At 41.5% G+C, this 27,855-nt stretch overlaps 1 protein-coding gene across 2 annotated transcripts in view; it reads left to right on the top strand.

Moving 5' to 3' along the window:
* Nucleotides 1-27,855, top strand: part of LOC143366051 (uncharacterized) — a 211,822-nt gene that overhangs the window by 44,493 nt on the left and 139,474 nt on the right. Inside the window, exon 2 of one of the 2 annotated variants that reach the window (XM_076806782.1) lies at nucleotides 8,812-8,899. The exons of the other annotated variant lie outside the window; for it this stretch is intronic. The gene's annotated coding sequence lies outside the window, so the exon portion shown is untranslated. The remainder of the gene's footprint in view (nucleotides 1-8,811; nucleotides 8,900-27,855) is intronic. 2 annotated transcript variants of the gene reach the window in all.

The following is a 27,855-nucleotide window of genomic DNA, read 5'->3' on the forward strand; positions in this document are numbered from 1 at the left end:
TTCCGCAACGAGGCACGCGAGCCCTTTGCGCGCTCGCGTGACCTTTCAGCCTAGGGAAGATCCGAAACGGTGCGTGCACGCTTTGCACGATCGCGTACCGATCGATCCTCTCGATCGCGTTTATTTCTAACGGTGCCACGCGCGCCCCTCCGCGGGCGTGAAACGGAATCGACGCGCTCGATGATCCACCGTGGAGGAGGCAACGCCACTCGACACTGTGTACCGTTCCACGGCGCGCGTTTACACACCTCGGCAAAGTGTACGAGAGGAGATCGGTGCCCTGGGGTAATCCCATCGACTGCACGACGCCATTTCCGCGATATACCTACATGCCCATATATCTGGATTTCCCGCGCGTACGTACACGATGCACCGCGTTCCCTCTACGCGCCCTGCGCATTACGTGTGCACATCGCCCGGCTGGTGTGCACCGACGCTCCGCTCGTAACCTCGCCCCGATATGGCCGACCTGCAACACGATTCATTCGGATCTTTGTGCGCGTGTACAACACGTAATAATGAATCTTCCCCTCTGGCTCGGTCGCGCCAGACACCGAGCCGTCGCGGTCGGCTTCGGGACGACGGAATTCGGGCGAAAGCTCGCCGCGGTAACCGTGTAACTTGGGGAAGCTTGTTTATCCAAACATCCATTCGAGAGATTTAGAGTGGGAAGATTGGGCTTGTCTGGGTAATGGGGGTTTTCTACAGTTTTTTTTCTCTTTAAATTAGAGTTTCTGGGGCCCGTTTAATTGCTCGGAGGTTTGTTTATGGAAGGATGGAGGAGATTGAAGGGGGAATGGAATTTCCAGGGGAAGTCAGACTTTCCCCGCGTGGAAGACCCAGAGATTGCTCGATAGAAGAGGGGTTCCATCGGGTACATTCGGAAACTCAGATTCGGTAGAGGTGACTGTATGTCGTCAAAGCTACTTTCTCAGGAACCTCCAACATCCCCCGTAGAAGCTCTTCGTCTTCACCTAGTTAACTACGAATTTAATATATTCCAATGAACAACCGCAAACTTTAGACAGCACCTTGCAGTACCAACACTGTAATCCTGAAACGCTCCTCTACGTAGTTTGTGTTCAGGTAGCAGCTTTCCAAATTTTCAACCTGGAAGCTCCCCACTTAAATGGTCGATACGTAGTGCATACGTATCGCTGCCATATATTCCATGCGCACGGGGAAAGGGTCAATGGTCTGCCCTGAAGAGTTTTCTCCCGCAGCCATGACTTTGTGGCCGCGTTCAAAGCCGACTGGTAACGCTCGTCACGCAACGAGCATTCGTGCAAACGCAACGCGCGCGGGCCACAGCGGGAAGTACGAGGAACAGGAGCAACTTGGGGGTGGGTGTGTCGGCGAACGGCGGGAAACGAGGATTTCAAACGAGGCCGTTGCAAGCAGACGTTGATACAGAGAGCCTAATAGAAATATTGATTTCAGGGTCGACGTACCTTGCGGCGTTACTCTGCTCGGTGCGTGTTTCCACTTCTTAAGGAACACCGATACCCCAGTCCTAATTGCGCAGCTCGGCTATTGGGTTCGCGGAAATCTTCCATCGGAATGCACTTTGGCTCTCGCCGATACAGCTTCCGACCTCGCTGCCGGTCCCGATCTAGCTCTTCCGCCGCTCTGAGCAAAAATGATTTATGCCGCCTTTTATATTTTATTATAAAGAATTATTTTGAAATATAATTGGTCATAGGGAGTGTAACTTTTTGTAGGTATGTCTCGAATAACGAAAGCCTTTTGTTTTATAAAAAAATTGGGAATTATATGGGGAATTTAAAAACAATTTATAAGTTTGATGCTAAATTCAAACGTGTATTACATACTTTTTTATCGCTTTTTCAAAATGGCTTACTTTTTTATTGGTTTTTATTGATTTCAATTTTGTTTCTACCAATTTTAGCGCTCTGCGCAGTTCCCCTGCTTGTGCCCCTCTGGATCGGGCCTTGCGTGGCTGCCGCTGTTCGCTGACAGGGATGATCTGCTGCGACCGTGTACTTGTATGGTTGTTCTTCTTATTTAACCCTTAGAGAACGAGTAATTCGATTCCACGACGGATGCGCATTTCGAGGCACAATTTAATTTATATGTTACTGTAAAATTCCAAAAATCGGTGGATCTTGGAATTCATCGGCAAGTGTTAACACTCACCGCTGCCTCTATTTGCTCGCCTATGCACAGGGTGTATAAAAAGTAGACTTTAACAATTTTTTACGTCGCGACTTTAACTTTAACATTAATCTTCAACGTTATAGACTATTTTGCGGTAATTTATTTACAAATGTTCACCGATCCAGAGGTGTGGAAATCATTTTTTGGTCTCATTTGTGACTTTGTTTCGACGGTGTCAACAACAAGGTTCGTTTCAGTGCGCGTCAGTGTGACAGAAAAAAAACAGATCTGCTTTCAACAGATTTTGTAATATTTAAGTGACGCAGTAAATAAATATACATACATGCTGCTCTTACCATATTCGTTTTAACGGTGGGCGGACAAATATTTTTGAGCGGTAAAGCCTCGTCCACATTAGTTACTTGCCTTCGAGTAACTTCGCACTACATTACCAACGTGAAACTGTTACTTATTTGACTTGAAATATCTTTCCAGGTTTCTTTCAAGTCTCGAGCAAATTAGAGATCCTTTCAATAATACTTGCTTCGAAGCACAACTTGACTAAGGCTGCGAACGAGGCTGTAGTTTGTGTATAGCTATCTGAAATAGTAGACTTAGAGAGTCGGGGTAAGAAAATGAAAGAAAAAGAAAGTCGTTTAATAACAGTAACTGCAGTGTGACATTTTTACCCTGGTACTATGGTATTGCCGTGCAATCTTGATATTCAATCGCGCAAACAAGATCGACATTTCAAATTGAATGTATCAGAGCCGGTTCAAGTTACAGCACCGATGACTTGGAAATGGTCGAGCCAGGTTTCACAAGGCAAACTAGAAACGAAAGATAGACCAGTCATAGTGACGGATGACGGTCAGAAAAAGGGCAAGCCGGGGTAGGATATCGAGCGGATGCGCGACGTCAAGTCCTCGGCGGAACGATCGAAATCCTATATTTAGAAGTGGAAACTGTCGGTGGTGTACGGACAGTAGTCCACGTATGGCGCGGCTATTCCCGTATTCTAGCCTCTCCGCTCGCTCGTCCGCCTTTTCGTTTTTCGTCTGCGCCCTGTCCTCGCCTCGCCGACGGGGCTCTCGTTCCTTTTGCACCGACTCCGCGAGTCCTTTCGCGGCGACGTGTCCCGCAAACGCTGAATTTCGCCCTCGCGAAAACCACGGGCAACGAGCGTTAAAACGACTCCGCCGTGTGTGCCACCTTACGCTTGACCCCATGCAAGTCCCCTGTGCGCCGTCCAGAAGTTCTAAAACATCCGCGAACCCTTTTCCGACCGGCATCGGAGGCGTTCGATTGGACCAAATAGCGGAGGAAATGGAAACTTGTTAAGAACTCTAATGTTCAGTCGAAGCTGCTTATATTTTCGTGAGTTTACTATTCAAATTGAATTCCGCTGTAATTAATTATACGTTCTTCCTTATGTAGAATATCTATTCTATAGAGTTTTATGAATTTTGGAACGTAGGTATCTGATTGTTTAAAATTGCGCGAAGATGGGAATTTCGGTAAGTCGCTGTATTATTTATCGATGTAAATTCTTTAGAATATGTTTATTACTTTGAAACATATTATTATACATATAATGACAACACACTCCTATGTTTGAAGTAAGGACGAAATTGCGTTTTTCTGCAAAGACGAAAATTTTATTTACAAACCACGTGTATGTACAACATTCATAATTACTAACACAATGTTGTACACTAGTTTACAAGATTAAGTATCTGTGAAGAAACGAGTTTCTCACCTGCAAAGACAAAAAAACAACATTTAAAGCCTTTAATTCAGGGGCTACAAATTCTTTCCAGGCAGTTATTTTACAGTTCTCTGCCTTGATCGTTTTAACTACCTCTAACCTCTTCTTCTCTCCCGTCTCATAAAGACAGTCATAACACCTATTGAATTCCGTCGATAACGCGGTAAATGCAAAATATGTCACTAAGAAAACGACACACTACTATATCAGTGTGGTTGTTTACTTTACATACATCTCAAGTTCGTTGCTGATGACTGATGTTACCAGTGACGCGACTTCTGCGAGATTATTATAATCCCTTAACTGCAAGTGTTGCCTAGAGAGTATTAAGATTGCAGACATCCTATTAACTCATAATTGATGCAATCGTTCCTGTTTATTATCGCAACCTATTGGATGAATTCTGTAGGAATATGTTGCCCCCTATATTCTCCATAATCTACGTGGCCAACAAAAAACGAATAGTTGTTTTTACCCAAGAGAAATTGGGGAGCGAAGCGGCACATAGCAGGTTACAAAACATCGACCCTTCGCGAAGCCCCTAATAATAACGACAAATGCGTCCCTCCCGCCTAGTGTTCCTTCTCGAGAATTTCTCGAGAAATTTTATAATTCCTTATTTCTTATTTCTCGAGAAATACTATAATTTTTTGAGAAACTTAAGTCTAGGAAAAATATTATAAATCTCATTTATTTTCGTAAATGAATGTATTACTAGTTAATCGCGAACGTATAAACACATCTACAATTTATAATACATCTTGTTAATAACATTAGAACCTATATGAATTCCAATTGAAAATCACAGTACAGAAGATTCGATATTATTAACTGCTGAAGGTGCTCTTAAATTCTTATTTAAAAATTTAGAAAAATTGTATACCTGTTGAATTAAGTAATGAGTTTCTTGTGGCTATTAAAGAAGAAATATAGAAAAGAGGAGATAATTAGACGCATCGTGCTATTTAAAAATAAATTTTAAAACCAAAAAGTAATGTTTCGCTTTGTTCATATTTTGTATTAAATAAATAAATTTACCAATTATATTTAATATCTATTTTTTCATTTACACAAGTTTTGCATAAATTAGGCAGGAATAATCATTTAGTTAAAGTTTTCTTGTGTTTTTGATAAATATTATCAACATTATTCCAAAAATATAATTTTTGCAATATTTTTTTTCAATTTCTCGAGAATTGACAAATCAGGAACACTACTCCCGCCAGTTCGTCGATCGACGTGAAATCCGACGAGCCGCGAACGTTCGCCCAGCGTGTTCACGAGGAGAGTCTCACGGTGTGGAATTTATCGGTCGGTACGTTTACAGAGACTCGGTTTTCCCCGTTCACGCCTCCAGATAGCGATTTTCTCCTAGAAGTTCGTCACTGACCAGAACGAACTTCCACGCGCGGACAAAGAATTCAGTCATTCAGCATCGGCTGAAGATACGAACGAGCTCCTTCGATTGTACGCGGGCTACTGCACAGGGTATCGCCACAATCGTTCATTCACTGGCCTCCTCGTTCATGTGTACCTTCGATTTACGAATACATTATCGTAGTCCTCGTGCCTGGTGGCAAGGAAGCTTTACGATTCCTTTTCACTGAGGATCTCGCACTTTGATGGCTGTTTAATGGAGATTGAATATAATCTGGTTTACTCGCACGATGGCTACAAGCTGGATAATCGTGTCATCTGCACTATTCAGTGGATCATAGAGGGAAGTTTTGAGTCCTTCAATGGGAGACAGTCTCGTGACTCAGGATTATCGTTTGGAATGTACTCATGCAATTTCTACTTGTTTTTACAATCACAGGGCGAGCCACGTAGATTTATCTCACCCTTATAGGGGGAAGGCCAACCTAGAAATTTTCGAAAAATCGATGTTTCGATTTTTATATTTTCTTCAGGTACCTACAACATCTTGAAAATATTGCCTGAAAGTGTCAAGTTAATCCGACCAAAATTGACAAAGTTATACGCGTGTAAGTAGGTAGGTGTTCCTCGGTGCAGCGCTCAGACCCAAAACTTTTAACGCGTTTTCCTCAAAATTATATTTTCAAAGTCGATGACACACGCACGTAACTCACAAAATTAATGAACCGATTTACTCGAGGCTTTGCAGGCTTATTCTGGGGTTAATAATCTCGGTGCTATCGGGAGCATTTCCTCTTTTTTTGCCTAAATTTTTTTTACACTCGAAAAACGAGCGATTTTTTGTCAAATCGATGCTTCAACTTTGCACAGCTGCCATTTTGTCTCGAAATAATTTGTCCTAGATAATTTCATATATTATCTAAAAAATGTCGAATTTTCAATTTTGGGTGCTCCTGCACCGAGATGCGGTTGTCACCGCGAAGCGCTTAACAAAAGGGACTTCTCACGCATCGCCTATAACTCACAAACCTTTCAATACTTTTTACCACAAAAAATACTGAAACATCCGTAAGATGTACTCTTTGCAATAGACAAATGTTTAAGAATAAAAATATATCGTTTTTTTTCTAGAAAAAAATCCCAAAGAATCATGTTGTTTTGACCGTTCTATGTTGGAATCCCGCCTTAAGTATTAAACTGTTTTCTGAAATATCAGTCATAGGCCACAGGAGTGTCCTTCTTCCCTCGATTTTGCAACACTAGAAGATAATTCGTTGAAAGTGTGAAGATACTTTCGGGGCATTCTTCACTTTGAAATAATTATTCTTTCGAACAGCCTTGATAGACCACTACTATTTAGATCGATCTATCTCCACATATTACTGCTATAAAATTTTCAAGACAAGTCTTGTGCTATACCTCCGCCCACACTGTAATAACCATGCTTCCCCGAGAAATCGATTTAATCCTCCCCCGAAGTCCACATAAACCACAAAATAGACGCGCACTTTACGCGCCCGCCAGTAACTAGCGCCTGAAAGCGGAGATAAGGAAAAGAATCGCGGGAGGACGGTTTTCTATGGGAGGGCCTCGTCGAAACACCGCGGCAAAATCGGCCGGTAAACTTGATGAAAAAATTCATTCAGCCGCCCTCGTTATTTCGACGCGTCGCCGAACGCTTTCATGGCTTCTTTTGGTTTTCGTCGCGCGGTTACGAGATTTATTCGCGGCTCGAGCGTGTTCCAGAGGGAAGGGACGATCAGGAATTTCGTCCACGATACCATTCAGCTTTCCTTCGCTGACAAGCCCGCGGATTCACCCCGCGGGGATCGTCGAATGAATACCGCGACTGTTTCGCGTCCCGCGTTCCTGCTCGAGATGACGTCAAATCGCGGCATGTCGCGTCGCATTCCCGTCGCAAGTGCGCTTGAAAAACGCGACACGCGTTGTATCCTGTTTCACGTATCGGTTTCGCTATCAAACGCCGGATTTTTTCCCGTTCGATCAAGCGACTCGCTGCGTTGCCCGACCTACGCAGTGCTTTTCCCCTCGCAATGGTTGGGATTGGTTAGAATTCGGTGATTAACGGGTGGGTGGTCATCTTTCCGCTAAACTTTTGATAATCACTAGGTATCTGCTTGATAATGGCTTTTCCGTCATCAGACTTTCCACTCTAAGATACTGTGCAGAGAGCCAGTTTCCGAATTTATTATTAATATTATTCCCAATATTATTAGGTAATTTGTCTCGTCAAATCGATTTCACTTAATATTTAATTGTAACCGGTGTTTATAGAAACATTACCGAGATGTATGATATTGTTAAAGTGTAATTGGTCTATGACGTTATTTTAAAAAATTGTGAAGGTTCGTTGAGAGATGCAGCAGTGAATTAGGTACATAGATAGATTTTAGAAGTGGGCTTGAAGTGGCGGTGAATGGGAATGCACGTTGATTGGAGGGCATGCGATGGAGTTTGAGGATTTTTGAAGTAGAATAAGGAGGGGATAGGACGGACATGGTTTGGGGAACTTTAAAGGAGAATGTGAACGATAGGATGCTGAAGAACATTTGATTGGGTCAGGAGCCATGTTTGGATTATCGGCTTGGTATATTACTTTCGGAAATTGGGAAATTAGAAACCCTTACTGGTTCGTTATTCGTGGTATCACCGCAGAATCAAGATGGTCTGTTTTCGACGAGTCTGTTTTCGAAGAAAAAAAAAAGCAGACATGATGTGCTGAATGAAAAATATTCAATATTCATTTCCTGACGAATATAATAACCCTGTAGCTAATTATTCACAATGCAGTAGACCTGCATTGTTCAATTTCTGCGTTGATTGCTAAAAGTATAGAAGAATTACCCGTGTAAAAGTAAGGAATATCGTGGCAGCGCTGATATTACTTCATTACCAGCAACTTTGCATTCTCTTCCCCGCAATTATTCCTCGTAGGCGTTTCCTCTCGTTCGTTTTCTCTTTTTCCCGCTCGCCTTGTTCCGTGGACCAGTTCTTCCTTTTGTGACGCCTTGGAACGCCATCTTACGCACTTTCGCGATGCACCGCGTTTCTCGTTCCACGGAGGATGATCTCGAGAGAGAAAGGAGGCGCCTTGCGAGCGAACGCTCTGGTGAAAGAGGCTCGCGATAATCGAGATATCGAGGCTGGAAAGCAGAGGAAAAGAAGGAAGAAAAATCTGAGGGGCGTGGAAATACGAAACACGGGGCAAGAAACGAACGGGGGGAGGGATAGATGATAATGGAATCTGTGGCAATAAAAGAGATGAATATTGTGAAAGTGGAGATAAGCAGCCGCGGGAATACAGTGCTGGTTGCTTTTTATTCGAACGAAAGATAATGGAACAATTGCAATAGCTTCTTCCAATGAATGTTGCTTTCAAATGTGTACCATTTCAAGCGGTGTTCTGTATTCGAAGGATTTGGATGAGCTATATTCAAGTATTAATATCGCTTTGTAATATAGTCAATTTGTTACTTCAGTTTTCACTCATACTACTGTATTTTAATACCTACTTCCTCTTGTTGCAGGTGAGGACCACTTACAACCAACATTTCCCTCTTTCCTTGAGAAACTTTCGAGAACCAAAGCTGCAAAGACGCAAGCTTCCTTCCACGAGTAAGTGAATTCGTCAGAACCTTCTATCTACTATAGGGTAAAGGACCCAATTACTGACACCTAACCAATTGCTGTCACCTTAAGCTATTTTACTTAAAATAACGAACAAATAAACGTTGCAAAGTCATACACAAAAAGAATTATGTAATTCAACCTATAATCTATACTAAAGGTTATACACTGTAGTTTATTTATTCGTTATTTTAAGTGAAATAGCTTAAGGTGACAGTAATTGGTTAGGTGTCAGTGATTGGGTCCTTTACCCTATCCAGCGGAGAAATTTTAACATTCAACGCTGGACTCCATGTACGCGTTACAACGACTAGTATCGCGTTTCCTTTGCGATTTCTAAGCTCCCTCCGTTTAAAAAATCACCACTTCGCTGCGTCGATCCCCCGAACAACAATCATTTAATTCGCTGCTTGCTCGAGTAATTGTCTCTTGTGACCGACTTGTCGAAAGCGAGCGCAGAGAGGACGATATGGAAGAGGAGCAAGCATGAGATAGGGATGCTGCTTCTTCAAAGCGAGCAGACGCAGCAGCGATGCCAAGTTTGGAACCGTTAACATATTTCCATTCATAACCCAGGCTGCTCAGCTCCCTTTTCTCTTTTTCGACGGCAGAAGTCAGCGACCGCGGGGCGTGCGTAAGGGAGGATCCGCGTGCGGCTGGCCTCTTCGAGCCACGTCCAAGTCGTATAATCGTCCTCGTAAAAACGGAGAACCGAGACACTCGATTCGACGCGCATCCGTTTCGTAATTAACTAGCGGAGGGCGTTATTTGGACGCTCCATAGAAATCGGACACGCATGGCTGTGTACGGTAACAAAAGCGCGGGATATCCTTGGATTTCCTGTTTCGCGTGAAAATCGACTAAGGAGAATAAAAATAAAAAGGGAGAAACTGGGAATGAAAAAGATCGGTTAAGTTCCTGGAAGGATTTTGGACGTGTGGCAAAAATTATTAATTCGTGTTGAGTGCTTCAGCAAGGCGATCACTGCAATCTTTCTTTGTTGATTTAAATTATATCTCGGTAGAAATTTTTAGTATCCCCTTAATCTCCTTTCCAAGTACCTTAATTTCTAATCCGAAACACACTAAATCGTCACAGACTTACTACAATTACGAAGAAATCCGTTCAGCGTTAAATATTGGTTAATCAATAAATTCGTGGGATTTTCATTTTGTAATAAATTTCTTTTAATAACTATTACAATCTTTTATTTTTTATTTAATTTTTTTTACTCTAATAACAATTAATTTTGGTAATGTATATTATGTACCATTCGCTAGCTTTTGTTTCCCTGCATTAGAATATTGTTCTGGAAGATTTCGTTTTAGAGTTACTAACAATGAAGCCTTAAGTCGAACGCCATAGTGCCTCGAGTCTCAAATGAAGAAAACGAGCATTCCCGACGCGTGTTGCTCTACGAGTGTAAATTTTAAATTTTATCTTGAATGAGAGACTCTCCAGCATCTGCCGTACTCGCCGGACCTTGGTCCGACGGATGACCACTTTTTCCCTTTAAAACACTTTCAGCGGAATGTCCTCCCACGTCAATTTGGAACTGCGGAACTGGCTTCAAAATTGATTTCAGTCAAAAGCCGTAAAATTCTCCAAACGTGGAATTAAAAAATTACCAGGGCGTTGGCAGTAGAACAGATTAAATGTTATTATAAAACTCCTACATTCATAAGAGCCCGCACGAGTTTATTGGACAATTTAATACCTTGCACAAAATAATTCCAACAGCTCGCTACAGAACCAGCAACATTCATGGAACAGTGAAGGAAGGACGTTCCCGTCCTTCTCCTAGTTAAAGATAAATCATTCGACGTGTTACGTGGATGCGATTCTGTCGCAGGGATTCCTTCGAATCTTTCCGATTGGAGTCCGCGGAGGATGTATGAAAAATACACGGGCCAACCCCGACACGTTTTCCCATGAATTCCTCTTGTCCAATCGTCGATCTGTCTCCTGGAGGAGTCCTCGAGGAAGCCAGCGTTCGAGATGTTCCCTGGATATTACGTAAAAGGTCGGCTCGGGGGACGCTATCCCGCAGATCGATGGTCGCTCGTGGCTCGTGGCTCGTAGCTAGGTCGCCTTTGTGCTATGTTGATAGATGCCCGTGTATCGAGTGACAATCATTCGATGCTAACGTAGATATTATGAATGCCACGGGATCCTGGGTGACAGTAACGGATGAGCACCGGTGGAAGTCGATACGTCTTCGTCGCGGGCGAAAACGACGCCGCGACTCGGGGCAGGCAAATATTTTAGCGCAGAGGAATTTTGCGCACGACGGCCACGGCCACGTGCTACGAATCGCAAACGCCTACGAAATTCCCTGAGATCTTCTAGAGAAACGTTAGATGTTGCTTTCTTTTTTTACCTTCTTGGGAACGTGCAGGTTTCAGTGTTTATTGTGGATATAGAGCTGGGTGAAACGTCCGAGATTTGTAGAGTAATTCAAAATGAGGGATATGAATTGCTTTTTAGCTGTGATGACTTATGTTTAAAGGCTGAAAGAATTGACGAATTCTATTAAGGGGACCTTCCGGTCTAGAGCCCATAAACATAGGTGATCTTTAGGAATTAATTAAAGGAAAACTACTGTATATAATTTAATGGGTCTTTTTGCATTGTATTAAGGATGTCTTAGATTATAGAAATATATTTTTTGTTTTATAATTAATCATTGCGGACGGCACTGGGGAGTCGTTAAAGTCGAGGTGTCAAAAAATTCATCCAAATCGGTGGAACCCACCTGTAGCACCTAAACCATTGGTGTGAAATAAAAAGCAATGCCAGATTATTAAAGAGTATGAAACTCGCTCGTGGAATGACCAGAAAAAATTATAAAAAATTACATTTTTTTTGGAAAATAACGACACGAAGTTTGAAATCACCTTTACCCTATATTTTTCATCCTTTCAACGCCTTTAAAAATTATAAATTTTCAATTTTTTGTATCTTTTTCTGGTATCCCCCCTAGCCAGAAGCATAGTCTTCAAAATAAAAAAAAGTTTCTGTACAATCGGATAATAACTTTTGGAAATACAGGTCCTACCGTTTTGAGAACACTGTTTCGAGAAAAACGCGTTTAAAGTTTCACGTGAGTGCCGAGTTGTTGCCCATGTATTTGCCACTATTCAAATGCCTGTAACTTCGAGAATATTACGAATTTCAACAAATCCTTTTAAACGCGTATTCCTAAAACGTTGAACATTGGAAAAACGAAATAAAAAAAAATCGACTTTTGGACCGGAATGTCCCCTTAATCAGTGGAGCTCGCATTTCAATTCTTTGTACAATACTCAATGTACTATACGATACGTGGGAGAGACAAGTGCCCTACTATCGGAAAATTTCTTCATTCAACCAGTCACGTCACTCGGTACAGATATTGAAGGGACTGCTCTATAACGATAACAAATGTGTTCTTCAAGCGACGTTATTCGCAGGAACAAAAGGGACAAAATACGAGAGGTCCAAGAATAAAGGAGAAGGTACAGCTCGATAATATCTGTCATCGTAAAAAATTCTTTCGTACCAGCTACTAGGGAGCTTTCAATCTGTCAAAATCTATGGCTCTTTCCTTGATTACCTATTCGCATAAGGCGTGCTCGCGTGCCTCGAGGGTGGAATCGACTGGCGTAAATCGTTCGGTCGGGGGTACGAACTCACGGTTAGCGTTTCGAAGGTGGTACCGTGGCGAAGGGCCATTATTATTTAGCATTGCCATGGGCAACGCCAGTCTCTGCACGGTTTGAATGGCCCCGTTGCCCGAGTACCGTTCCTCCGCATCCCGTGCAACCGAAATGACTCCGCGAAATGCTGTTCTGGTGATTCTTTACCGAAACGCAGACGCCCGCTACGTGGACAGATTTGAAACACTCGAATCATAAAACACTGATACCTTTCGTCTAAAATCCTTCTTACCTACGCATTCGCTACGTAGTCCCGATGGAATTCTGTCTCCGTTCGTTGCAAGATCTAATTCATGGCCGTGAAACTCAACTGAAATATACCCGCAGTCATCGTAAACTTTGACAGAAGAATTCTGAAACCGAATGCAAACCGAACAAGATCCCAGCTTCTTCTAACTCACGATCAGTGTGATCTCCAAAAGACATCGAAGAATAATATTTTCCCCGGATCATGAACTTTTCGGCATCACCTGGTGTCAGCGTATTTTTATTACCCATACGTCGCGCGAATCACTCTGGAAATCTAGCCGAGCAATTGCGTATGCGTCTATCGACTATCGATAACCTTAATCAGTGCCAACGAAGTGAGTCGCCCAGAACTTCGCAAAATTGGATTACACATAGTTCGGTAAGCCGCATCCGACGGAACTTCACTTTTTTCAGTCTCTCATCTTCCGATCCTCCCCAGCTTCCGACGCAGCGTGGATAGCAAGGAATAAATTAGATGTGCCCGTAAAATCGCGGCTTACCCATCGCCGTACCGTTATAACCACCCACCGTGGGCCATGGCTTCCTTTCCCGCCGTGTTTCACTAATCGAAACTTTCACCCGGAACTTCGGTATAGCCACCAGACAGAGCACAGTCTTCGCCGTAGTTTCCCGTGAAAGTTGTCGCGCGCGTGAGTCATCCGACCACCCCTCTGGAGGGAAAAACCTTTGGTGGTCGTTTGATGCATGGGCTCCACCCTGGATCCAGCGTGCTTCTGCCTGGGTAGACCGTTCCTCGTGGAAAGTAAGTCCAGGGGAGGCAGGCTTCTCCGGAGGAGGAGGAGGAGGAGGAGGGGAGGAGGGCAAAGTAAATTGCACCGCACCAAGGTGAGGATCGATCGAATCAGGGCGGTGCACGAAGAAACTGCGTCTAAGAGGAGAAAAGAGCTTGCCAGGGCCGTTGCATCCCCTCGAGAGCCGCGTCGAGATTAGTTCCGAATCTTGTTGCTGCCCTTGCCACCCACCCACCCCTTGCTGTTTTCCTTTATAACGCTGCATTAGTGCTGCTAGTGTCTTGGCTGGCGGTGTCCGTTCAATTCGTGGATTCTCTTTATGGAGGAATTTTGGGATACGCGGGGCTTTACTGTACCTACTCGAAATACTTATTGCATCGCTCGAATACACACGTTATCAATTATACCTCTCTAATTATTAGTAGGGAAATATTATTGTAGAAGTGTGTAGCTCACTATCTTGGCCGAAATAAGTTGGATGCGAAGCACTTTATCTACCGGATCGCTAGGAAAATTGTGGGTAGCACGTAAATTTAGGAATGGTGTAATAAATATTTGCAGTATCTACTGTTGATGGTGATGTTGAGTTTTTTTACTGTCTTTGAATGTTTGCGTGCCCAGGTTCTGGGGTAGCTATAGATTTTCATTGGGGAAAGTACCGTAAACGGGGGAAACATTGGCACGTTTTTGGAACATTTTGCTATGTTTACTAATATATCAAAGTGAAACGTTGTCTGTTTGTTTGTCCTTCTTTCGCGCCTAAACGGCTGAACGGATTTCAATTAAATTTTGAATATACATTACATGCGTCCTGGATTAGATTATAGGCTATTTATTTCTTTTGTTTAGGCTTTTTTATTTTCCAAATATAATAAATGATTCCCGGGTGAAACGGGGTAACGACTTAGCTCGTATAATATAAAAATTAACATTTTTACATTTGCTTTTCGTATCCTATCATAACTTTGCATCTTTTGTGAATGCACTGCAACTGTCAAAATGCATAAGATTTTTGCCAATGTTCCCCCGGTTCACGGTATTTCAATTTTGCTTCGTTGAGTTGTTGATTAAGAGTAGTTTGGGGTTGGCTAAAGTAAACAGTGCTAGAAGTTAATTTAAATCATTGCTCCTATTTATTTGTTACCGTGTGTAGGATATGGACTTGAGAATAATAACGGTAGAACTTTTCTGTTATAATTAATTCAGTTTATGTTCTACTTCGAATTGGAAATTCACGTTCTCCCTTTCAAAAACTTGTCCTTGCGTTCGAGTTCCCTTAGTGATTGGAAAAACGCGTCTTTCCTGGAAGCAGTTTCCACAATTCCGCACATAATAGTCTCCCTAAAATGAAACTCAATACGGGCTGGGGAGGCTCGATAACCCTGTAGCGTGTTAAGAGGGTTAAGGGATAATGCAACGCGACCAGTCGAGGGTTAAAGGCGACTATAATATGATCGTAATCGATCTACAAATTGAATCCTTCAGTTCGAAGATGGCACGTGCCCAATACTCAATGAAATTCTATGACACTTATTAATTAACTCCACCAAATTATTTGACAAGCCAATATGAATTTCTTCATTATAATTAATATCTACTAAATATGCCAATTTTGATACACCATTACACTTAGTTCTCATAACGTTCCACAATATAATAAAAAAAATTAAAAAATTAATTCATATCCTATTTTCTATTTTCAATTATAAAAGGCCCCTTTGACTATTTATATCCATAAAAATTTCATCGATGCACCGCTCGAGTATTCTTTCAAAATTCCTCCGCCCAGATACAAACTCGCTACCCTTTATCTACAAACTCAAAATTACAAACTCCGAATCCACTTTTTTTAACTTTTTCCCCAATTTCCACTATAAAACCGTTATCACTCGATTCCTCTCGGCAGGAGCCTTCCCACGGTGTGCAGCGATGGCGACGCGTTTTTTCGTCCAAAATCATTCCATAAGCTCGCCATTGTTCTCTGCTGGGATACTCCGACGCGTCGGGCAGGTAGGATCTACCAATAAGCCGGCCTGGACCTCGTTGGCGATTCGTTTCGCATCCCACTATGGTAATCGAATCTCGATGCCAACGAATTGACGCTAGATCGACGAAGGAAGGCGTTCAGCAGTGCGTGCAAAGCGACGATCGCCTGTGCGTGCACGGACGCCCGCATTCGACCAGCAAATAAAGTCACTCGATATCGTTTCCTATCGATCTCGGCATCCGCGTACACGCATGCACTCGCCCGCCGTATAAGTTGCATCGCACGCATGTCCGGCATCGGTATCCCGTAGCCAGTGTGTACCGAGATTCTTTGGAGAAGGTGCGAGAAGCCCAACGGTATCGCGATTTTTCGCAATATTTGTTTTACTCGTTATACAGGGTGCGTCGAACTACGCGGCACGGACCCAAAATAGGTGATTTACCATGGAAAAGCGAGTTCAAAAGGTGACGATTTTTCAGCGAAGTTTAAGCTTAACGCACTTTTCTATTGTGCACTTGTGCACTCTGGTATCTTAATAATCAATCCCTTCATCTTGGTTGACTAAAACAACTCTGCTCTTTTAATAGAAAATTCTGGAATGTTCATCTCTTCGGTGAATTAGTTTGTTATTGAAGTAAGGAAGACAAATTCCTTACAGCTCAGTTATCCAAAGCTTGATTCCTCCAATCCACTTTACTTGTCTTCGTTGCTGGAAGTAACCTACAGGTAGGGAATTAAATTCCGGGATCCCGGGTGTTTTTTCGATTATAAAACTCCAGGGTTTTGATATATCAAGTTAGAACTTATCCCGAGAATTTCGAGAATTTTTAAAAATGTAAATTACTTTATGAACAACTGAATAATATAAAAATAGAATCCAAAAAACAGCCGGGATCCCGGGATCCCGGGATTACGATCCCGGGATTGAATTCCCTACCTACAGTCTACCGAAGACAATAGCCTGCTTAATTACTCAAATCGAACAACATTGATCGAGAATATTGATTTCTTTGCTGATCCCCTCTCTAGTTTTAAGTCTAATGTTCCAAGTGCCCTGTTTTCCGATGGCATTACATAGATGTACATAGATCTACACGGTGAGTTCTTTGTATTCTAGTACCCTAATCCTTTGTTACGTTTAAGCAATCTTTATTGCTTGAGTTACATACGAGGTTGGTTGTTCTGGCTATGCTAATTAATTAATGTAATTAATGTATTGATATACTTTATCTTAATGGGTTTGTCCCGTAAATAAATTTATTATTATTATTATTATGATTATTATTATTTTTAACATGTCTCTGTATTATTATACAAAAATATTCTAGTACATGCCCAATCAAGCTCGACACTAACAACAATCAGCTCCATCCCCTCAGTGATCCAGGATCAGTGGATTCCGAGTTTGCGGTTGATATGCACGACACATTAGAAACGCGGCCGGAAGACCGAAACCGATCGGTTAGCTGTTGTTGCTCGAGGCTTGGTCACGGGAGAAATCATTGGTCTTCGATTTTCCGTGATATTTATTCGATTAACTGTATCCTAGAAGCAGGCTGCTCTCCTTTTCGACCGTATCCACTTACAATTTACGCCAGCGCCCAACACTAGCCTTCTCTCTTTCCCTTCCTTCCGTCAGGCCCCGTTTCACCGTCTCGTTCCTCCACGCCGCTCGGGGACCCGTGACCGCGCGACCATCACGTGACGCACGAAACCCCTCGCTAAAAGTCGCTGGGCCCACGGCAATCGCGGCCCCGACCGTGATCCAGGCGTCTCTCGGGCGGCGTTCTTTTTTTTTTCGGCATCGATTTCTCGCGAGCAGTAACTCCTCGCTGAAACGAGATACGCGCTACTGAATACCTATCGTGTAAATTGGCGGCTTCACGCACGATCAGGTTTCCGCGAGCTGCACAGAGACACATGTCGAACAAACGATCCCGCGCGCTACTGTGCATCGTTGATTTAGAAATTACGCACGTGGGGATAATTAATTAGGTGCAATTATATGGAAACAGCAGGATCACCTGGATGAAAATGATTTTAGGCGAGGGAAAGAGTCGATCGATTAGAGCACTGAAGTGAATGTCCCAATTTCTGCTCATGTCCCCATTTCTGATCATTTCGCATTTTTCTTTTACTATATGCGTTACGTTTGTACTATAGTTACAACAAAATTAAACATCTTGAAATATATTTCTTAAATAGTTTTTGAATTGGTTGATTTATTATTAAAGAATTAATCAATTACTCTGCAAATTTTGATCACAAGCAAATTTTTTACACCTTCTTTATGACGAGTAACCTCTTAAATGAGCAGAAATTGGGACATTCACCTGAAGGTGATTGTGAGATTTGAAGCTGGATTATTCGTTTAGTGATAGATAGCTCTGTCTTTATAATTTTATTGTGTTTATCCTTGTATTGGACGGTTTGTATTTGTCTGAGCTTAATATTGTTTCAGTTTTGATGTTGCATGAAAAATAGTAGCTGGAGTATGAGGGTCATTCTTGTTTAGTTTATGAGAATTATATAAAAGGTAGGAAACAATTGATTCTTTAATGAAGTGAATTATATATGGCGTAGGTGTGTTCCTTCTTTCTAAATATAATGTTCGAAAATTTTGGTAGCAAGATTGTTACAGTTTTCACAGATAGCTCACTTAAAAAAACTCGCTCTCCCAAGTTACTTAAATATACGTCTGATCTTTGTAATATGCATAGTATAATCAAAGTTACATATTCACTCAATTTTACGGAGTAATATGTATATGTCGAACAGTTAAACAGTATTCCGCACACTATTATACCTGGGAGGCATGTTTTAACCAGAAAGCTGTTCATATGTTTTTGAAAGGCGCACGCATCGACCGCGAAACGTTCCCACCCTTCGTATGAAATTATCCCCCTCGCGAACAATTGTTTTCTTTGAAGTTTCGTAATTTGTTTCACAAGAATAATATTTTGCCCAGCCTCGAGGGGTTAATTAATTAAAAGCCCCCTTTCAATTTTACTTAATGACGCGTCTATTTAGCTTCTATTCCTGCGTACGTGTTTCGAAGCATGCGTTAAGGGTAAATTGAAGAGCACAAATATTGCCACTACCAGCAATTAAGAGTAAGTGTATATAATACTCGCTGAAAGGAGGGAAAGAGTGCATAAAATAACATGACCTTGCATTCAGCCCCTTACTAAAAATTACAAGTTACAAAAATTATGGAAATTCACGCACGAAAATCACCATATAAAAATTCAGAAAAAAACAACTAAAAAATTAGAGAAGCTTGCGATGTTCTTGCCCCTTCTAATTAAAATTCCCGGCTTCCCGAATGATCTTTCCTCACGTATTCTCAGAAAGTAGTATGAAACTTCAAAGGTCTATAAAATTTTTTATAAACACCCCACATTTTCAGCCCCTCCCACAAATTACACCATGCTTCTTTCAAAGATCGCTCACCCTCGTCATTAAATCTCCTTACCACCCGCTATTCACGTGCTCCTGAATTCTCCAATCCTCTTCATAGACAGCTTCCATAATAAACTGTCCACGAAAGGGTCGGCAGAGACTTTCCTCTTGCTCCCAGTGTTTGCACTCGTTGGCCCAAAGTAATATCGATAAATAGCGGAGCTCAGTGTCCTTGGACGCAACAACGTTTCTTGGTGTTTCTTGGAGCGAAAGACGAGTACGCCTTTATGTAATGAACGCCGGCGACGGTGTCGAGCGGGGGACCCCTGCCAGGTCGTTGCATTATTAATCGAGCAATCGATATCTCGGTCTATGTTCTCTCGTGCATCCGCACGACCGACGACGCTCGACAGTCCCGTGTCCGCCTCATCGAATCGCTCCGCGGTAAAACCTTGCAAGGACACGCGGATCGGTGCACCCCGCGCGCATTCTTTCCTTTCTCTGCGCTCCGATCACTTCCTGTTCGATGGAGAACCGCGCGATTGACCCAGTCACGTTCATCGGCGACACCTTCTTGCGGCAGTCCTTCGAGAACCGCCTCGTGTGCGCACGAGAAAAAGTCACGTCGTTTCGCTTGTGCAATTTTCTCAGAGATCTTTTGATTTTCAGTTGGTAGCTGATGATACGTACAGGATGAAATGGAAAGCAGTGAATTGGAAGTAGAAAATGCTTTTGGTGGGAGCTTGAGGGCGGAGAGGTTCTGCATAAGTCTGTTTTTTACTGCTTTTACTTTTGTATTCGTGTTAACCCAAAATGAACCAGTTTGGTGAATTGAAATGTGTAAATATTCGCCTTGTAATTTCATTGTTTTAATTTTATTAAATCAACCCAGGGGCAGATTTGGAAATTTGGAGATTTGGCGAGCTTAGGCTAACAAGCGTGTACCACCCTTCCCCGGAAGTGCAATAAAATATTTTAAATTAAAAGAATTCAGACAATTTTGAAAATACATATCGGTTATTACAGATTTGCTTGAAATTCAAATTTTTTCGTGCAAAAATCACGCGAAAAAATCAGAACTTTAACTTTAAATAGCCGCCATTTTGTTTTAAATTAATATTTCGGAAAATTCTCTCCGTCAATCTGAGGATACATTAATATACTAACGAAATCATTTTCGTTTTTTGATTTTAGATAATCTGGTTCTGAATGTCAGTGCTCACCGCTAAACCAAATTTTTAAAAATGCTTCTTGGATGTCGGATGTTACTTTATTATAAACATATATATTTTTCCACGAAAAAATTACCAAATGCTCTTTAAATGTTGCTCTTTTAAGCGCAAAAAGTTCTGTAAGAATATATGCTTCCGCTTTTTCAGAAAAAAATTTACAAGCATTCGCCTCTTTTCGGCCGTCTGACTAGGTATAACCCCTTAAGGGTACTAGGCAGTCGTTCCTGTCTAAAATGAAGCATTTCTGTTTCAATTAATTACAAAGAAACCAATTGAGACTGAGACTTGTTCATTGGCATGAAGTTTATTAACATCATAAGTTTTAAAAAGCATGTTTGTTTAGTAAAAAATATGCATTATATACGACGCTACAGATGGATCATTAAATAGGCTTTTTGAGAAAAAGTTCCTTTTGTTTTTCAGTGATACCTCAAAAACGTAGGTTCCAATCGATTCAAAACAAATTCGAGCATCTTCACAAAATGTGTAGTTTCGGACCAGACCTAAATTAAAGTTAATGAAAACTCTTATCCTTTACGAAAATAAACTAAGACCTCACCTTTCGGGGCTTGGGGGATGGTAAAACCTCATCAATGGGGTCTCAATGGGGTTTTACTTTATTTTCATAAAGAATAATAGTTTTCATTAACTTTAATTTAGGTCTGGTCGGAAACTACACATTTTGTGAAGATCCTCGAATTTTTTTAAATCGATTGCAACCTCCGTTTCTGAGTTATCACTGCAAAACAAAAGAAACTTTTTTTAAAAAATATAATGCATATTTTTGATTCCACAAATAATTTTTTTAAAGCTTACGATGTTAATAAACTTCATGCCAAAGGACAAGTCCCAGTTTCAATTGGTTTCTTTGCAATTAATTGAAACAGAAATGCTTCATTTTAGACAGGAACGACTGCCTAGCACCCTTAAGGGGGTATACCCGTTTGAACCCTCGGAAAATGTATACATTTTGTGGATTTTTTTACAAGTCAACGGTTTGATGCAGATTTCCCGTTTTTTAACTATGTTTCCATAGTATTATGAACTACTTATAAAAAAAGTTTCAGTTAAAAAACTATTGTTTTTCGGAAGTTACGGATACATGTCCGAAAGTCTCTCGATTTTAGACGGCTAAACGGTGGCCCTAAAAACTCGCGCTACGTTCAACCAATTCACTTCCAATTTTGCATGCAGAATCATAATAAGATTCCGCATCGTCCAACGAAGGCTTTTTTTATTTCGATTCCCCGTTTATTATTTATAAAGGAAAAAGGTGGATTTTTCTCTTAGAAAAATTTAACTTTACCTTTGATCTCTCACCATTTCTTTATTTTTCAAAATTTTCAAAATCGCCTTCGTTGGACGATGTGGAATCTTATTATGATTCTGCATGCAAAATTTGAAGTAAATTGGTTGAACGTAGCGCGAGTTTTTAGGGCCACCGTTTAGCCGTCTAAAATCGGGAGACTTTCGGACATGTATCCGTAAATTCCGAAAAACAATAGTTTTTTAACTGAAACTTTTTTTATAAGTAGTTCATAATACTATGTAAACATAGTTAAAAAACGGGAAATCTGCATCAAACCGTTGACTTGTAAAAAAATCCACAAAATGTATACATTTTCCGAGGGTTCAAACGGGTATACCCCCTTAAGCCAGACGCAGTTTCCCTGCGACGGTGCCTGGACAATTGCAGCGCGCGCTGGCTGTCCGTTCAGCGGGATAATGCGAATCGAATTAAACGGAATCGATAGAATCCCCAGCTGTAGTCGGCCCCCGTGCAGAATCTAAATGGTCCGCCTCTGCTTGTCGCGGGCACGTACGAGCGCGCGTACGAGCTGCAGCCGCGTTTTATCGAAAGCGCGAACCGTGGAGGGAGTAACGAGTTAATTTCTCTGGAGACGGTGCGTCGTTGCAGCTTCACACGCGCCCGCGCACACCTGCGCGCCGCACACGCGCTCATATTAATTTATTCACGCCCGCCAAATGAAATTTTCCGCCGATCCGCAATTTGCATCGCAATCGCGCGTGTAATTGTTGCGCTTTGCTCGAGCCGCTTATTTGTCGTTGTCGCGCGTATTCGTTCGAAACCCGACGCTCTTCGTTACCTTTTGTTCGTCGACTGCGGAATGAATCGCTGGGCGAATGGACGGGAAGGAGAGAATGACTGGCTTCTCCACCGGTTGCCACCGCTCCTACCTACGAAAGTCCCGCCGCGCCGATCGGCGATTTGCATCGCGAGCGCCGCGTAATCGGCGCAGTTTACTCGAATTGGTCGTGTGTCACCGTCACGGGGACTCGCTTGAAATACGATGACGTTATCGTTGCCATCTCGAGCGTGAAATAAGAGAAGGTGAAACGAAAGTGTCGACGAGAAGAGATCTGGTTGGACGCTCTTCCTACCGGGGTGTCTCGGGGAACTGGGCCGTGCTAGACACTTCTTCTAGACGGGATTACGAAGTAGCTCTTCCTCTGGTTGTGTTTCTTTTGTGGGTACAGCGAGTGGGGAATTATTACCGTTTGTGGAATCTATTGGGTGCTCTAGATGCGATTAAAAATTTAGCGTGACACGCACGGGCGGATTTGCAGATTTGGCGGCCCAGGCTAACAACCGACCACCCTTTCCATGAAAAATCATAAAATATTTTAATATAAAAGAGTAGAGAAAATTTCAAAATTAATTCATCATGGCAACTCACATATGAGTTATTGCTAATTCGCTAGGTATGAAAAAGAAGCGAATTGTTTTTAAAGTTGTGTCAAGCCTCGGTGTTTAATATTTTCCCAATTTCTATCGCTCATGTACAACAGGTGGGTTACACTTTTGTGTAACGTGTTGAAAATTAGAATCGTATGGAGCGTTCAGTTTTTTTTTTAACATCGCCTGGTGTCGTTGGTTTTGCAGGATTTTTACGACGATATTTTCTGGAAAGCATCGGAAATATTGTCCAAGGGTTCCAATATGTTTAATTTGAAGAAAAAACAAGCTACAATCCCGCTTTCTACACTTTGTACAGAACTTTTTACATTTTTCGAAAACGTACGCCACTGGCTTCTTCTGGATTCTTAAAGTTAGGTTTTCGAATAGTCTTATGATTGATCTTTTCCAGGATCTAATTAGGTGAGCAGATGGTATGACTTTAGTTCAACCAGAATTGCAGCTGCACTTAGCAGACTTGTCCTTGCGACTACGAGAAAATATGACCAGAGGTATTTACACCTACAAGCATCTCCCAGTTCCTGTTAGAGAAGAGCTACAACTCATCCTAGGTCACGTCAGAACTTCTACTTCCACCGTGTATAATGTTTATCGAGCTTGTCGTTAAATTGAATTTCCTATCGATTTATAATCTGCACCATAATTGTCGTGTAATCGTCGTACTTTGTTTTAGTCATCCATGGGTCTCTTGCAAACTCGTTTGAAATATATCAGCCATCTTTAAACGCCGGGCACAAAAGGTTGAATAAAAAGATGGAAAAGAGAAGGGCGTTTAAATGAGGGATTTTTTAAAGATCGAGATTGATGATTGATATATATTTTGCTATGTTTATTAGTTCGTAATTCTATAAGGGAAGAGTAAAGTTTGTAATTCTAATCTGCTACGCTTAAAAATTTTATCGACTTGAAATTTATTATGGAATTATGTGCAACGCCAATCGATTTACATGCACTTTCCTGTGTGTTTTGTATTATGTATTTTTATCGCCGTCATTGAACATCGCGTAATAAAATATTCAATGAACAAGTCAAAAGGGGAAAGTCGCCTGGATAAAGGCCTTCATGCCTCGTGAACATTGTTGGTTGACGTTGCTCGTTGCCAATAACCGCTGATGCGGTAAAGCGAATTTTACATCGATTTATAAATTCCCTTCCACTTGCCATGCAACTACTACGGATGATAATTCGCTATTTATGGACGTTACAGAAGAATATCGAAAGAGTCAAAGCATTTTGGTGAAGTCTATTTTGTCGTGTTTAAATCGATCTGAAAATAATTGGTCAACACAGAGATATCTCCTAAAATTGAAGAAGCAACTGAAGCATTCAGCGCTTACAAATTGTTTATTTCCTTCTTATTTTCCAAACAGATATGCAACTTCTTTTAGAGTTTCAAATCTAGGGAGTTTGCTACAAGAAATTCTACTTTAGCAATTTTGATTGCATCATAACCGCTTCAAAGTTTTGTACTAAAGATTACTAAATTACTAAACTCGCCACTACTTCCTCTCAAAGCTGTTAAGAATTCAGCAACTTTTGTTTACTAACGCTGTTCTCCTAAGACGGCTTTTGACAGACACATATTTATATTTTAGGGTGATTAGCTGCCTGATAGAAGGAACTTTAGAAAGGCAATAAACTTAGAATTTCTAAAGGAGGAACTTTGTAACTATTCATGCTGCTACAAAACATTAAAACATAGTGGCATCGACGATGATATTAGTATTTCGCGATTTTTTTCACTAAGAAATTCTTCCTCGTTACCCAGAATGATTTTAATAAAGGGTACTATTTGAGTTCAGAAGAATGGACCAACATCGAGGACCTTGCTCCGAAGCGTTGGCGCTACTTGTTTGTTATTTAATGTCCATACCCGAGCAACACCCTTAGGGATCCATTTTTTAACGTTTCGCGGTTGTCGCGCGTATATTCGCCGATGACATACTTGCGCATATGCGCAAGGGAACGTGTCGCCTGTGGTTTCTTTCTAACTGGTATTACATAAAACTGTCCGAGGCAAGGCCTCGTTGACTTCTCCATGATTTAATGTTCTCGTAGCCCCTGGCATCCAGAGCGTTGCTCACTCATGTGATTCATTGAATTATTGAAACCACGGAATCGTCGGCTCCGGATGCTTGTGTATTTGCATCCCTTATTAAGCAATGAAGCTTTCTGAAACTAATTGCAGAAACATTCGTGCAAGATTCACAAATATATATATATATATATATTATAAATGTGAATTTTCGCGAATAGGTACTATATCTATTCTCAAATAAAGAATCCATGAATACTATATCCTCAAGTAGAAAATTCATGAGTACTATAACCTCAGAGATATAAAGTTAGAAAATTCATGACCACAATATTCTGAGATATAAAACTAAAAAATAGAAAATTCACAAATACTATACCTATTCCCAAACATAAAATTTAGAAATAGCAAATCTACAAATACTATATCCTCAAATATAAAATTAAAAAATAGAAAAATTCGCGAAATATTATATCCTCAAATATAAAATTAAAAAATAGAAAATTCACAAATATAATATCCTCAAATAGAAAATTCTTGAATACTATATCGTCAAATATAAAATTAAAAAATAGAAAATTCACGAATATTATATTCTCATACATAAAATTCAGAAATAGCAAATATACAAATACTACATCCTCAAATAGAAAATTCTTGAATACTATATCGTCAAATATAAAATTAAAAAATAGAAAAATTCACTAACACTATATCCTCGAATATACAATTCGGAAACTCAGAACTTGCGAATACACTACCCTCAAATATAAAACCCCCAAATATAAAATTCAGTAATACAAAATCCCCCAACACAGCATTCACAAAAAGAAAATGAACACCCACCCTCAAATTCTACGCTAAAGAACCTAAAAAATACAAAAAGAATCAATCAAGCTGACCCCACGTACACACACTTTACAACTGAAGGAGCGCACTTGAAACTGATACGTAATGAACCCTAATCGTCGTCGATGCCAACTACATCCAAGTTGCAGTGCAAGGTTTGAAATTCGACAGTAATCGCTCGCTCAACGATTCTGTTTACGCAAGGCGGAAAATTTCCGAGACGGAAACGGGGGACCCTACTGATCGCAGGGGAGACGAGCCCAGAATCTCAATAACCGCGGATCGTCTTCAGGAGTTACGTCAGGTCCATTTGTCATTCGCGTCGCGAATAGGTATCCGTGCACGCGGCTCGTTGGCGGTATGTACCTATGCGAAGTAATTGCGCCGCGGTACAGTGAAATCCAATAAATTCCAGCTCCGTCGAAACATTTTTCGCGAATCTGACCCATTGAAACGGTCCCTCGACCTCTGCCTCTGTCGCAGTTCCAGCGCCGAGTAGAGGAATTGCCGTGTGCAAAATTGTTTCTACCGGAGAACCGAGGTGAAGCCAAGCACTCGTTAACCGACATATTTTTTTTTCTACGTTTTAATCGAGCTATTTGAAATCTGCGAAATGTCTAGAATATCTTCCTTTCCTGCTGCTTGCAAGAATACATGGTTCGATAGAAGACACGCGATTAAATTTAGAAAAATGAATTAGAAAGTTGTGGCCTAAAATTTCTTACCACAAGACTATTTTTAAAAAAAATAGTCTCCTAGAAACCGAATATAATTTCACGGTTTAATTTCAAGTAGTAAGTGTACAGGACCAGCGTTTAATTTAATTCAGTAGAATATCTGTTACAAGTTCGGTACTTTGTGCTCATAATTTTAGCTTCAAATTAATTGGAGAAATGTTGGAAAACAATCGAGGAACTTCTCGCTAACGAACCTTGACATGCCATCTCTCCAAACGCCTGACCACCGTCTTTCTCTTAATCAGGACCGATCTCTGGGATATCGTTCGTTAAGGAAGCGGTGCTTTTCGAATTATAATTCCCCGCGCAAGAAATCCTCCTTCGAATTTGTAAAGAAACGCGCCTTTCACCCTCGTAAAGCGAGCTCGATATGCAAACGACGCTTGGATCACGACGCGTATATTAAACACGCCGTTATCGTTGGCGAAACGAACAAGCCCCTGAATTAAAGACAGTTCGGTGTACATGTCGGCGATTCGTGTGTCACCGTGGCCACTGCGGGAATAAGAATTTATCGCGACGCCATTAATCGGTCATTAATTACCCGCCGCGGAACAGGCGTAGGCACAGGGAAGCCAGCGGACGCTTTCTTCGGGCTGATTTACAACCGCGGTGCGCGCAGCCTTCGATTCTCTGCACGGCTACATAAAATGTTACTTAACCCCGCCCGAAGTAAATCGATTTCTGCGGTTAATTCGCCTGTATCCCGAGCAAACTTTGCATACAGCCATGCGCCACGAAAAACCACCTTCTTTCCCGCTTCGGCCAATCCTGGGCTGCCATGGCCCCTTCGACGACGTTCAGCAACTTTCTGCGGAACTGTCATGGACTTTGGGGGATAATTTTGGAAATTGTACGTCGACGTTTTGTGTATGGTAATCGCTGCTGTGCTCGAATTCGCTTCTTCTATTTTAGGATTAACTTTGAGCATAAATTTTTATTGAAAGTGGGAATCTCCAGGCACGTGGATTTTTCAAAATTGTTGGCACTGTTTTCTGTATCCACTCAGGTGCCTGAAGCTCTGTGAACTTGCGAACTAATTTTTGGTAGATCGTGAGGTTTGGTTTGGAAATCATCAAGTTTCCTTGATGTCAGTGAAATTCTTGAAATAAGGACCTTTTAAGGATAATGGTGCCTCGAGGACATCCTGATATTGAGAACGTAATATCCGTAATCGCAGTGACACGGCTGATGCGGATCTGCACCGCTGTAATCCGCGGAACGACGGGTATCCGCGCGATTCGCCTTAAGATGCATTCGAGAGTACGTTCCAAGACCTCGACA

Source organism: Andrena cerasifolii, chromosome 2 (assembly GCF_050908995.1).
Source record: "Andrena cerasifolii isolate SP2316 chromosome 2, iyAndCera1_principal, whole genome shotgun sequence".
In the NCBI taxonomy this organism is placed as follows: domain Eukaryota; kingdom Metazoa; phylum Arthropoda; class Insecta; order Hymenoptera; family Andrenidae; genus Andrena; species Andrena cerasifolii.